The sequence below is a fragment of the Abramis brama genome, assembly GCF_963993115.1.
Source record: "Abramis brama genome assembly, contig: SCAFFOLD_71, whole genome shotgun sequence".
NCBI lineage: Eukaryota > Metazoa > Chordata > Actinopteri > Cypriniformes > Leuciscidae > Abramis > Abramis brama.
The window spans coordinates 176,124-190,512 of NW_028156066.1; the positions used below are offsets into that span (position 1 = coordinate 176,124).

At 35.6% G+C, this 14,389-nt stretch overlaps 2 long non-coding RNA genes across 4 annotated transcripts; both read right to left on the minus strand.

Moving 5' to 3' along the window:
• Window positions 1-270: 270 nt before the first annotated feature.
• LOC311077093 lies at window positions 271-4,034 on the minus strand. Of its 2 annotated transcripts, none has more exons than XR_014604752.1 (4): window positions 3,965-4,034; window positions 3,358-3,422; window positions 2,970-3,138; window positions 271-2,725 (listed from the first exon to the last, which is right to left on the minus strand). It is a non-coding gene; the product is annotated as an uncharacterized lncRNA (long non-coding RNA). The 2 variants fall into 2 exon arrangements; XR_014604753.1 differs by lacking the exon at window positions 3,965-4,034 and adding an exon at window positions 3,631-3,760.
• A 2,416-nt stretch (window positions 4,035-6,450) lies between these two features.
• Window positions 6,451-14,067, minus strand: LOC311077083. 2 transcript variants are annotated; one of them, XR_014604745.1, is made up of 3 exons: window positions 14,004-14,067; window positions 13,038-13,206; window positions 6,451-6,558 (listed from the first exon to the last, which is right to left on the minus strand). It is a non-coding gene; the product is annotated as an uncharacterized lncRNA (long non-coding RNA). The 2 variants fall into 2 exon arrangements; XR_014604746.1 differs by lacking the exon at window positions 14,004-14,067 and adding an exon at window positions 13,607-13,712.
• Between the last annotated feature and the right edge of the window lie 322 nt (window positions 14,068-14,389).

The following is a 14,389-nucleotide window of genomic DNA, read 5'->3' on the forward strand; positions in this document are numbered from 1 at the left end:
TCATATTTTATAGTGACGCACATTTGACATCTTTGTGTTTGACTTCAATAATGATTCCCTTCAAATTACAACTTGTTGATTTTCATATTCCCTGATGAACTGAAATCTGTAAGTGTTTTCATTTGTTGCTGTAAAACACATTTTCATCTGTAGCTTCTTTAACTCTGCTGTGATTCTGATGATCTCCTGTAGAGGGAGACACGAGACTGCAGGACAGGGTCAAAGGGCAATCTGGAGCCGCTTTATTTCAGATGCTTAGTTTTATTTTCACTTTATTTTCACTTTTAAGTTTATTTGAATAGAGTTTTTCACAATAAATAATGTTTCAAAGCAGTTTCATGGTAAATGGAATTTCTGCATTACAATTAAGATTGATCTGTTATCAGACATGACTCAAAGTAACGTCCATATGTCAGAAATATACAGATAATACAATCATGAGTTACAGTAGTTCACATCATTTATCCATTTAGGCAGAAATAATGAACACATTAAAGATGATTACAGTATATGATCTTACAGTATTGTACAGATTACAGTATATAGATGATAATGTGTTGACTCAAGAGTTATGATAATCTGAAGTCTTCATAACTCAAACTGGTGTGATCTCTAGTTACTGAGACTGAACACACACACAGACACACACACACACACACACTTCTGTCAGAGATCTAGTGTTCTTGAGTTATTCAGCCTCAAGGTGGCGCTGTAGAGCTGGAGAGACTCAGACACAGTGTGTGTGTGTGTGTGTGTGTGTGTGTGTGTGTGTGTGTGATAAGTTAAAATAAAGTTGGTGTTCAAAGTTCATAGACTTCCTTTAATCCTTAAGTTTGTTCAAATACATAGCTCTGTATACAGAGCTCTATGTTTTCTAGTGGATGAATATTTCGGTGGGGCTTCAGTTGTGTCCGGAGGAAATATGGAAAGCTCAGTGAGTTATTATAGGTCAGACAAACTCTCAGAGGCGATTTGCTTTTCACTACTTGCTTTCATCACCAGCAGGGTGGATTATTGTAATGGACTCCTCACTGGCCTTCCCAAAAAGACCATAAGACAGTTGCAGCTCATACAGAACGCTGAGCAGAACCAGAACATATGAACACATCACACCAGTCCTCAGGTCTTTACACTGGCTCCCAGTTAAATTTAGGATTGATTTTAAAGTATTATTACTGGTATATAAATCATTTAATGGCCTAGGACCTCAATACATTGCAGACATGCTCACATAATATAAACCCAACAGATCACTCAGATCACTAGGATCATATCAGCTAGAAATACCAAGGATTCACTCTAAGCATGGCGAGTCTATACTGTATTTTATTTTTTTATTTTTCTAAACTGTTTAAATTATTCTTATTTCTTTTTATTATTTTAATTTCTTCTATGAAAAAGCATTTTGAATTGCCATTGAATTGCCATTCATATATACATGAAAGATAATGGGTGTCTGAGAGTAACACTGTTTCCTCACAATCAGAAAATCCCAGTTTGAGTCCTGAAGTGTTTCTGTGGCTTCAGTAGATCAATACTATAGATTACTGATGGAGAACAATGAGAGGTCAGACTGAGAAAGAAGATCTTGATGAGTGTGTTTGTGTTCAGAAGAGTGTGTAGAAGATTCCAGAAGACAGGAGTGAACAGATGAAGATGATGATGAAGATCAGCGATGATGATGATGATGATGAAGATCAGCGATGATGATGATGATGATGATGATGATGAAGATCAGTGATGATGATGAAGATGAAGATCAGTGATGATGATGATGATGATGATGATGAAGATCAGTGATGATGATGAAGATCAGCGATGATGATGATGATGATGAAGATGAAGATCAGTGATGATGATGAAGATGAAGATCAGCGATGATGATGATGATGATGATGAAGATCAGTGATGATGATGATGAAGATCAGTGATGATGATGATGATGAAGATCAGTGATGAAGATGAAGATCAGTGATGATGATGAAGATCAGCGATGATGATAATGATGATGAAGATGAAGATCAGTGATGATGATGAAGATGAAGATCAGCGATGATGATGATGATGAAGATCAGTGATGATGATGATGAAGATGATGATGATGATGAAGATCAGTGATGATGATGAAGATGAAGATCAGTGATGATGATGAAGATCAGCGATGATGATGATGATGATGATGATGATGATGATGATGATGATGATGAAGATGAAGATGAAGATCAGTGATGATGATGATGAAGATCAGTGATGATGATGATGATGAAGATGAAGATCAGTGATGATGATGATGATGAAGATCAGCGATGAGGATGATGATGATGATGAAGATGAAGATCAGTGATGATGATGAAGATCAGTGATGATGATGATGATGAAGATGAAGATCAGTGATGATGATGAAGATCAGTGATGATGATGATGATGATGATGATGATGATGAAGATGAAGATCAGTGATGAGGATGATGATGATGATGAAGATGAAGATCAGTGATGATGATGAAGATCAGTGATGATGATGATGAAGATCAGTGATGATGATGAAGATGAAGATCAGCGATGATGATGATGAAGATGAAGATCAGTGATAATGATGAAGATCAGTGATGATGATGATGATGATGAAGATGATGATCTTGTGAACATGATGAAGGGTTTGATGAGAATCTCTCCTCAGTTTTGACATCAGAATCAAACTTTACAGGCTCGTCTGGATCATTAGACTAGAAATATACATATTAGATTATCATCATATACATTGCTTTGAATGTATATATTTAATATTGTTAATCAATAACCTTTCTGTCAGTTAAACACAATCTGTAAATGTTTAATGACTGCAGAAAGTCAGTCTGATGAATTTGTCTGAATGTGACACTTTATAACAGGAGAGAAAACAACAGTAAATCTGACAGTAAAACTAAAATATGATGAAGGATTAAAGTTCAATAATAATCAAACACTCACAGAATGGCTTTAGTTTCTCCATACTGTCACATCTATCAAGTCTCTGTCCTCTTTCCTCTGGTGATTCACTGGTTTGTGTCTCATTTCTGTCCTCCATTTTTCTCTCAGTCTTCTTGTTTTCTGCTGATCTGTGATTTCTGCTGATTTTCTTTCTCCTCTTCATTTGAATCTGTTCAATCACACAGACAGAGTTTCATTAAAGCGATATAACATCATATCACGAGACATCAGATCAACTCCTGATCAACATCTGCATGAGCTCAGTGTTATTACAGCATCTCAGATTAACTCTACAATATTCACAATAATCAATGATGATGACAAATGACAAATATAGAAATGTGAGTTTATGTGTGAGTCCTGATAATAAACATCTTTCTCTTCTCACCTCATGTTTGATCATATTTGATTCATCAGAACGACACTTTACAGCTCCGACTGGATCAACAGAGACTGGAAATGAAGAAAACAACCCGTTATCATCATAATTATAATACAGTGACTGAACTGATGATATAGACTCAGATCATCTAACGGAGAACATGCACTTAAAATATAGAATTTAAAACATTTGTGATAAAATAGCAAATAATCCAGTCATCATATGAAGATAAAGCTCTTCAGTAAAGATGAGAAATGAAATATGAAACATGTTTCTCGCCTGTGAGAAGAAGAGAGATGTAGAATAATCCAGAGTTTATTAAATCACACTGAATATATAAAGATAAAGTCCTTCTTCTGTAGTTTGTGATGGTCCAGATATATTCCTGTCATGCATTCATTTCTCTTGTGTTCAGATTCTGCAGAAATCTGTTTGAAAAAAATACAGAGATATAATATATAGTTAAAGTGAAATTTCACATTTGTTAGTGATTTTTTTTAATACATATTTATCTTTCTGTTTCACTACAATACTTTGTACACTAACATCTCTGTTCATTATTAATATCTAAAAATACTCTTACAAAATGTTAAAGATGAAAGTGTTTAATTACCTTGTGATGATCTGGACAGAGAGAAGCTCCAGTGTTACTGAGAGTCTGAGGAGCAGAACTAACTTTATACACTTACAAATGCCACTCCTGAGATATCTTATTACCGCATTATATCTGACACCTCAAGAAGTGCCACTTCCCCACACACTGAGAATGAAGTCTGGCTCTGAGCTGCTGTTGTCTCCACACGTTTTGTTCTCTGTGTTGTTTTGCACATTTCTCTATGAATGCTTGTTCCACACATCAGTAGTTTAACAGATTCCCAGTGTAGAGATGGTGAAACTGGTGTTATATGATGATATTGTCTTGATCTGGTAATAACTCTAGCTGCTGTATTTTGCACTATAACTGTAGTTTGTTGATTGATAATGATCAGGATAATCTAGTAATGCATTACAGTAATCCAGTCATGAACGCTTTATGAGCTTTTCTGCATCAGAAACATGTTCTGTATTTTGGTGTTTCTGAGGTGAATAACGCTGAAGGATCAGCCAGATCTTTAACTGGACATGATGAAGAAACACACACTGATGCAGATTGTTTACAAGAGATTCTGTGGACAGGATTATGGACAATCAATAATATCATGTTATTTATGATTATCAGCATTTATTATAAGAACATTACTGGTCATCCATATCTTTAACACACTCTGGCAACTTGGATACAAATGTCATTTTGTCTGTAATAAATATATAGTTGATTATTAATAAGCATAACAGTGGAAACTAATCTCATGTTTTCTAATAATTTTACAGACCCACATTTGACACACAATAACACTTTACATTCAAACACAAGCTCTTCTTTCTGCTCAATCTTTATCAGCAGGAAATATTTACACATCATAGTAAAGGTGTAAGTTGTTACTGTATTATTGACAGTTTTCATGTAATAGATTCATGTATCTTGTGACAAACAACATCTCTCGGGTTTACAGAGTAAAGGAGGAGGTGTCCTGATGTGTTCTGACATACTGAAACTGACTTGAAGCTCCAACGTACAGGAATGAGTCAATAATGTCATAATGTGGTTGCAGTGCTTTCCCACAGAGCAGGAACATGCATCTCAGTGCCACAGGAACCTCTTTAGCATGACCTGTAACCTGATAATAGAAACATGAAAATAAGTCTTTGATGCACAACAATTTTTTCATTGTTGTATTTGAACAAACTTAAGGATTAAAGGAAGTCTATGAACTTTGAACACCAACTTTATTTTAACTTATCACACAGAATATTTCTCAGCCTTCATTGTCCCCACACAACCTCTTCTGTTTTTAAATGTCAGGTTGTCATCTAGAGTTCGGCGACACACACTCACTGACATCAGGCTGAGAAACACACTGAACCACAGTGGACTTTACAAACTCTCTGCAACCGCAGCAGAACAGGAACATCAGGAACACCTGAAGGCCACGAGCCTCCTCTCCTTCTAAACATATTAAAGTCATGCAGAAAGATTAGAAATAAATATCACCAGTGAGTCTCAGTGAGTTTTGCTGGATGGTCACGTGTTTCGTCTCTCAAAAGCCCTCCTGGATAAACAGGTTTTCTCACACATGCTTCAGAGACTTTGTTTTCTGACCCATAAATGTCTTAGAAATCTCTGCAGGCCTGAATGCATTACATTACATATTTATTATTATTTTAATGCTTGACTCTGATTAGTCTCTCTGTCTTTTCTGCAGCGCATGAACAATAGTCTGATCAGAAACCTCTCAGATTTCATCAACAATATCTTCACTTCTGTTCTGAAGATGAACGAATATCTTACGGGTTTGGAACGACATGATGGAGAGTAATTACTGACAGAAACTTCATTAATGGGTGAACACACACTTTAAATAATCTGCTGTGTGAGATTAGACTGTAAGTTATACTCAGATCTGTTATTTTACTGTATTTTAATGATTAATTCAGTCTTTAGTTTACTGTTACAGTAAATGTGTCAAAGAAATGAAAAACTTGATTTAGACAAAGAATCTTAAACGGGGAAAACAAAATGACAGAAAACAGCAGGAGTAAATGATGCAAACGTGTGTGTGTGTGTGTGTGTGTGTGTGTGTATGTGTGTGTGTGTGTGTGTGTATCAGAGATGCACAATACTGTCACAACCAGATGAAAATGCAGTATTTCAACTCTGTGAAAAAAATATAATAGCATTACACACTTTTACTATTTACACACTTATAATATTTACACTTATTCCAAAGCCTAATAACGGACACAGTTGATTTCTCCCGCTGGTTTGTTCTCTGATGAAGATTGAAGGTCTGGAAACATTAGTTCATCATGTTCTGTTATGAATGAAGATGCTGTCCAGATCTCCAGAGTCCAGAAGAAACTTTATAAAGAGAGACATACCGTGTTCATCATCATCTTCATCAATATTCACTGAAATATGAATAAAATATTGATCATCTGATCATCAGAGCTGCAGTGTATGATCTCAGAAATGAAGCCCAAACATGATCTTACATTAGTTTCAGGCGTCCTCACATCATTGATTCAGATATCAGGATCTCAGCTCATGTTTGATCTTCTCTGATGATTCAGATTCACTCTTTACAGGAGTGTGTGGATCCACAGAAACTGTCCATGAAGAAACATAATATTATCTTCAGTTTAAAGAGGGACAGAACAAACACATACAACACTAAAACTGCACAAGATAATAATAATGATGATGATAAAGCTGATAATCTGTTGATGACAGGCAAATGAAGTTTTACTTCTGATGAAACGAGACACTGACACTGTTTTCATCTTTAATACTGTAAAGCTGCTATAAAATAATAGTGACGTGTTCAGAAGCTTTTCTTATGGTTTATTAAAAAAACTTGCAGAAAAAAAGCTTCTCATTTTTGTTGTGTGTTTATTGAGTTATTGAGAGGAAAGCGCAGCACATATTCACATATTCATCTACACATCACTCTCAGCAGTCTGGATGTTGTGTGCTGTACAAAAGGCCCTCAGTGAATCTAGTATGTATAGTACATTATAGTACAGTACAGTATAGTGCAGTAAAGTAGAGTATAGTACAGTACAGTACAGTATAGTGCAGTAAAGTAGAGTATAGTACAGTACAGTACAGTATAGTACAGTAAAGTAGAGTATAGTACAGTACAGTACAGTACAGTATAGTACAGTAAAGTAGAGTATAATACAGTACAGTACAGTACAGTATAGTGCAGTAAAGTAGAGTATAGTACAGTATAGTACAGTATAGTGCAGTAAAGTAGAGTATAGTACAGTACAGTACAGTATAGTGCAGTAAAGTAGAGTATAGTACAGTACAGTACAGTACAGTATAGTGCAGTAAAGTAGAGTATAGTACAGTACAGTACAGTATAGTACAGTACAGTACAGTATAGTGCAGTATAGTACAGTACAGTACAGTATAGTGCAGTAAAGTAGAGTATAGTACAGTATAGTGCAGTAAAGTAGAGTATAGTACAGTACAGTACAGTATAGTGCAGTAAAGTAGAGTATAGTACAGTACAGTACAGTATAGTGCAGTAAAGTAGAGTATAGTATAGTACAGTACAGTACAGTACAGTATAGTGCAGTAAAGTAGAGTATAGTACAGTACAGTACAGTATAGTGCAGTAAAGTAGAGTATAGTACAGTATAGTACAGTACAGTATAGTGCAGTAAAGTAGAATATAGTACAGTATAGTACAGTATAGTGCAGTAAAGTAGAGTATAGTACACAGTGTTGGGAGTAACGCGTTACAAAAGTAATTAATTACTGTAATGCATTGCTTTTTGCTGTAACGCGGTAATGTAAGGCATTACAGGGGGAAAAAAAGTAATATTTTACTCGGTACAAATGTCAGTAACGCGCGTTACAAGCATTGTTAGTTAACCTGGAATAAAGTGGTAGTTTTTTTTTCTTCATACAAATTCGCCAAAATCACCGCGAGATCAGCAGAGGAGAAACGTCCGCGCAAAATGTTTCACTTCCTGTACGTTAATCAGACAGAGCCGAGATGAGTGAGCCTGCAGCGGATAGTACATACTCAACAGCGAGAGAGGGAGTTTCCTGCTTACCAGTCGCAGTGGTCCAGCGCCGTTTCCATGGCAACTCTGCGCCGCGGCCGCTCCAATGTTTGAAAGCGACATGAATGTTCAAAGTTCACGCGCACGGCCATTGATTAAACCACGTCAAAATCATGCAGCATTTACAAACATCTAGAATTAGAACATTACTTAAATAAAAATCTCATTAATATTAAATTATACATTTAAAACTGATTTTGGAGATCTATGACTCGTTCATAGACCAAATGGCCTATGCCCACACTACTGCAGTCACTCACACTAATAATTAAAATAAAATAAAAATATTTGGCTTAGTTATTATTCATTAGTTATTTTTATTTTTGCTAAAGTTTAAGCCTAAAGTTTACCCCGGGCTTAAAGTAAAAAGATGTCTGTACCATGCGTCCATGCAAAGTACCATGGTAATATTTGAGGTACCATGGTTATATCTGAGGTAGTATGTACCATGGTAATATGTACGGCAGAATGTACCATGGTTATATCTGAGGTACTAGGGCATGTACCATGGTAAATCTGAGGTACCATACTATGTACCATAGTAACATACTGTACAGTATAGTACTTCAGATATTATCATGGTACCATGATAATATCTGAAGTACTATAAAGTATGTACCATAGTTATATCTGAGGTACTATGGTATGTACTATGGTAAATCTGAGGTACCATACTATGTACCATAGTAACATCTACAGTACCATGCAATGTACCATGGTACCATGATAATATCTGAAGTACTATATAGTATGTACCATGGTTAGATGTAAAAGGTACCATGGTACATGGTACTACTATGGTATACCATGGTATGTACTATAGTACATCATTGTAAAATTTCTTATGGGTCCAAGCTCAGTCGGATACCACATCACCTTCTACTGGATGTGTAATGAGCTAATTGAGCATCATACGCTACATTTAGATTGCCAAATCCATATTTGCAGTTATTTTGGTGAGAGTAACTTAAAAGTAATGCAATAGTAGTGTAATGCCTTACATTTTAAATACAGTAATATTGTAATGTAACAAATTACTTTGAAATGACAGTAACAAGTAATAAATAATGCATTACAGTTTCGAAGTAACTTGCCCAACACTGATAGTACAGTACAGTACAGTATAGTGCAGTAAAGTAGAGTATAGTACAGTACAGTACAGTACAGTAAAGTAGAGTATAGTACAGTATAGTACAGTATAGTGCAGTAAAGTAGAGTATAGTACAGTACAGTATAGTGCAGTAAAGTAGAGTATAGTACAGTACAGTACAGTATAGTGCAGTAAAGTAGAGTATAGTACAGTACAGTACAGTAAAGTGCAGTAAAGTAGAGTATAGTACAGTACAGTACAGTACAGTAAAGTAGAGTATAGTACAGTACAGTACAGTATAGTGCAGTAAAGTAGAGTATAGTACAGTACAGTACAGTATAGTGCAGTAAAGTAGAGTATAGTACAGTACAGTACAGTATAGTGCAGTAAAGTAGAGTATAGTACAGTACAGTACAGTATAGTACAGTAAAGTAGAGTATAGTACAGTACAGTACAGTACAGTATAGTACAGTAAAGTAGAGTATAATACAGTACAGTACAGTACAGTATAGTGCAGTAGAGTATAGTACAGTATAGTACAGTATAGTGCAGTAAAGTAGAGTATAGTACAGTACAGTACAGTATAGTGCAGTAAAGTAGAGTATAGTACAGTACAGTACAGTACAGTATAGTGCAGTAAAGTAGAGTATAGTACAGTACAGTATAGTACAGTACAGTACAGTACAGTATAGTGCAGTATAGTACAGTACAGTACAGTATAGTGCAGTAAAGTAGAGTACAGTACAGTACAGTACAGTATAGTGCAGTAAAGTAGAGTATAGTACAGTATAGTACAGTACAGTATAGTGCAGTAAAGTAGAATATAGTACAGTATAGTACAGTATAGTGCAGTAAAGTAGAGTATAGTACAGTACAGTACAGTATAGTGCAGTAAAGTAGAGTATAGTACAGTACAGTACAGTACAGTAAAGTAGAGTATAGTGCAGTAAAGTAGAGTATAGTACAGTACAGTACAGTATAGTGCAGTAAAGTAGAGTATAGTACAGTACAGTACAGTAAAGTGCAGTAAAGTAGAGTATAGTACAGTACAGTACAGTACAGTAAAGTAGAGTATAGTACAGTATAGTACAGTATAGTGCAGTAAAGTAGAGTATAGTACAGTACAGTATAGTGCAGTAAAGTAGAGTATAGTACAGTACAGTATAGTGCAGTAAAGTAGAGTATAGTACAGTACAGTACAGTATAGTGCAGTAAAGTAGAGTATAGTACAGTACAGTACAGTATAGTGCAGTAAAGTAGAGTATAGTACAGTATAGTACAGTACAGTACAGTATAGTGCAGTAAAGTAGAGTATAGTACAGTACAGTACAGTATAGTGCAGTAAAGTAGAGTATAGTACAGTATAGTACAGTACAGTATAGTGCAGTAAAGTAGAGTATAGTATAGTACAGTACAGTATAGTGCAGTAAAGTAGAGTATAGTACAGTACAGTACAGTACAGTATAGTGCAGTAAAGTAGAGTATAGTACAGTACAGTACAGTACAGTATATTATAGTATAGTAGGTGGCAGCGCCTGCACTCACTCCAGTTCATTGCCAGTATTGCATCGGCCCGGCTGCTGTAGCTCTGTTTGTGTTCTGGGGAATTTCCCAGAAGAACTTTCCTGATAAATGTTGCCTGTTCTGATTATTCCTGAGTGGTTTTAGTAGGTGTGTATCAATAATGGTTTAACCTCACCTGTATATATCCCTAAATGCATTGTGTAGATTGGAAACAAAGAAATAAATATCTGTATGCCATACCGTGCTGTTGCTGATTCTGAATCCTAATCATTCAAGTAAACCTACAGAATATCGTCCTGATCCTGTCTTGAGTCTTGACTCATATTACCAGATAACTGAGTCATTCCTGTCTCTAACACTTACAGTAAATCTCTGGTCATGTATCTCTATCTTCTTTTTACCCGCAAGTAAAGAATGAAAAATACCTTCTCTGTGAGTATATCAGGGCTTTAACACAGATCATGCAAAATAACTTCCATACATGCAAATAACACAAAGTTTGCTCACACATGGACATGGCTCTGACAAAGGGTTGAACCTGAAAACGTTTTGCGCACCTGGAACTTTTTGCACTTTATTTGTGGTCTCTGTACTAAATTAATGTAAGCTTTTTGGATAATTTTTTAAGTGCGGATCTTATTTTGTAATTTTTTGATTTGAGTTATATTCGGATCTACACACCGCAAGGAGTATGTTCATTCCTCTGTTTTGGACTATTGTTTGATATGCTTTTCCGTTCTCTCTACAGCTAAAGGGAACAAATAGGTAAAGTCAGATCACTCTTAGAAAGAGAAGACAGTTATGCACATTTTATATGCATATAGCCTACTATTTGCCAGAATAAGTTTTTAGCTTCCTCAGTGCTGATCGTGTAACATGATTAATTCATAATTAATAGCTTACATATCATTATCGCATAATATTTTATAATGTCATGTTCTGTAATATTTTATTTGCACACACATGTACATTAATTATCAAAAGTTATCTTTGTATAGCCGTGCTTTGTCAAAACCCAATTAGCGCAGTCTGTGAACGCTTTAATCTGCAATTCCTGTCTGGTTTAAGTAGCCTACTCTTTATTAATATGCTATATGTTTGTTTTGCCCTGCTTTGTTTTGTACTTTTGGTTCTTATGTTACTATGTTACTTTCATTAAACTCCTACGTTTGGGTTCAGTCATCTAAATGTCAATCTCTCTGTTCCCTCTAATAATAATAATAATAATATATTTATTTTGTATAGCGCCTTTAAAAGTAGATTTCTCAAAGCGCTTTACAGACAAGCATAACAGCAAAGAAATAACACAAAGTAAATACAAAAATAATAAACACATAAAATTAAGATCATGTAAAAGCAATCCTAAAATAAAATGTTTTAAGAAGAGATTTAAAAGTCACTAATGTATTTGCTTCCCTGATGTCGACCGGGAGAGAATTCCAGAGCTTAGGAGCATAGACAGAAAATGCTCGGTCACCCCACGTATGAAGCCGTGTCTTCGGAACGACCAAAAGACCACTCTGAGAGGAGCGCAGATTGCGACATGGTGTGTAAGGGATTAATAAATCAGTCAAATACTGAGGTGCCAGATTGTGCAGAGATTTATAGGCCAGCATAAGGATTTTAGCCAGTGCAGGGACTCCAAGACCGGGGTTATATGGTCCCTGGCCCTGACCCCAGACAGTACTCTAGCAGCTGAATTTTGAAGATATTGCAATTTATCCAAAGATGATTTAGATACCCCAGCTAGAAGACCATTGCAGTAGTCAATGCGCGAAAAGACAAAAGAGTTTATCAACTTCTCAGCTACCAAAAAGGACAACATACACCCTTAAATCTATTGTTTGTGTGTATAGCCCAATAAATATCAATTAATAACAATAAATTCCTTAATTCAGTAAACATACATACATACAGTGTAGTAGTGTACAAACCAAAAAAAAAATGATCTCATGGCTGTGGAAGAAAAAAAATGCCGAAAAAAATCCCAACACCTGTAGGCTATACTATTATAGAGATAACTTCTATGAGCATGTGCATCAGGTCTCTTCTCTCTACTGAATATTTCTCTTAAGAACATCCGCAAATGGTGTTCAAAAAGAAAAACAAAACAAAGATGGTTTCTTTCATTTGCTGTCGTTTTTATCACGCTGATGTAAGTTCAAGTGTCTGTTTCAAAAATAAGTTTGTTTTTAGTTAGTAACGTGATGCTATAAAAACGGTGGTGTAACGTTATGATTGACAGCTGTGATTGACAGGTTCTCTGAGCGAAGTAGTCACTGAAGCACCAACGGACATTTTTTCGGGATCTTCGGAGGACTCAATTTTTTAAAAAGTGCACTCAGGGAGAGTGCGTTCTGGGCGAATAAATATCATTACATAAAATAACACTCACAGTCTGGATTTAGTCTCTTCATACTGTCACGTTTATCAAGTCTCTGTCCTCTTTCCTCTGGTGATTCACTGGTTTGTGTCTCATTTCTGTCCTCCATTTTTCTCTCAGTCTTCTTGTTTTCTGCTGATCTGTGATTTCTGCTGATTTTCTTTCTCCTCTTCATTTGAATCTGTTCAATCACACAGACAGAGTTTCATTAAAGCGATATAACATCATATCACGAGACATCAGATCAACTCCTGATCAACATCTGCATGAGCTCAGTGTTATTACAGCATCTCAGATTAACTCTACAATATTCACAATAATCAATGATGATGACAAATGACAAATATAGAAATGTGAGTTTATGTGTGCGTCTGCATCAGGAATCTGTGTATTATCATCATAATGGGGAAACCAGTCTTGGGCTCCATGAAATGAGTTATAGTTTATGGAGTGAATAATGTAAATGATTTATATAATGTAAATAATGATCTTCTTATAGAGTGAATGAAATGTTATAGTTTAGAACTGATTTTACACATTCAGACACTAGAAGATGAAACACTGTTCATAAATAAAGATACAGTGTTTGATATTAAACATCATAAATACTCAGTTTGGTTTTCTGCTATTAATGCTGTTGTGTCTGAAGAGACTCTGTGTGTTTTCCTTGATTTGGTTCATTAGATCATAACTTTTTGTTTCCTATTTTCTCTCTTGTCCACATGTCTAATTTATCCTGTAGTTTGTGAAGCTCAACACATGTTCATGCTGTAATTTCTCATATATTCTGACGTTGGTAATTTCTGTTCAAGAGAATACAGTAGTTCAGTTCAGAGTGAAGTTTGACATCAGTTAATGATTGTTGAGCAATACAGGTTTACATTTCAGTTTCACTATAATAGAGACATTAATGTCTGGATTTAAATAATTAATAGAAATCTCTTTAGAGAACAAATAAAGATAAAGTGTTTTAGTCACCTTGTGATGAGCAGAAGAGAGGAGAGATCCAGCACAGAGCTGAGAGATCAGACCGCTCAGCTTTTATACAGTGAAGGTTACACTCCTCCTCTGCAGTTCTGATGCTGTAACTGTATTAACTATTGAGGATTACACAGTCACAGTCACTCAAGCCACATTCTTCCTGTTTCACTTACTGTTCACAGAATCCCACATTGTTGGCTGTTAATATTGCTTTATTAGACTTTTTCTTGTGCCGACGGCCCTCGGTTGGACGGCCATTCTGGACTTTTCCAGAATGCACAGATTGTCAGTCCGTCCCTGTAAATAGCCCCAACTTGCCAATATCGATCCACTGTAAATCGGGGCTCCAGACTTCGACTAAATGGTATAATTTTGCGACCTTT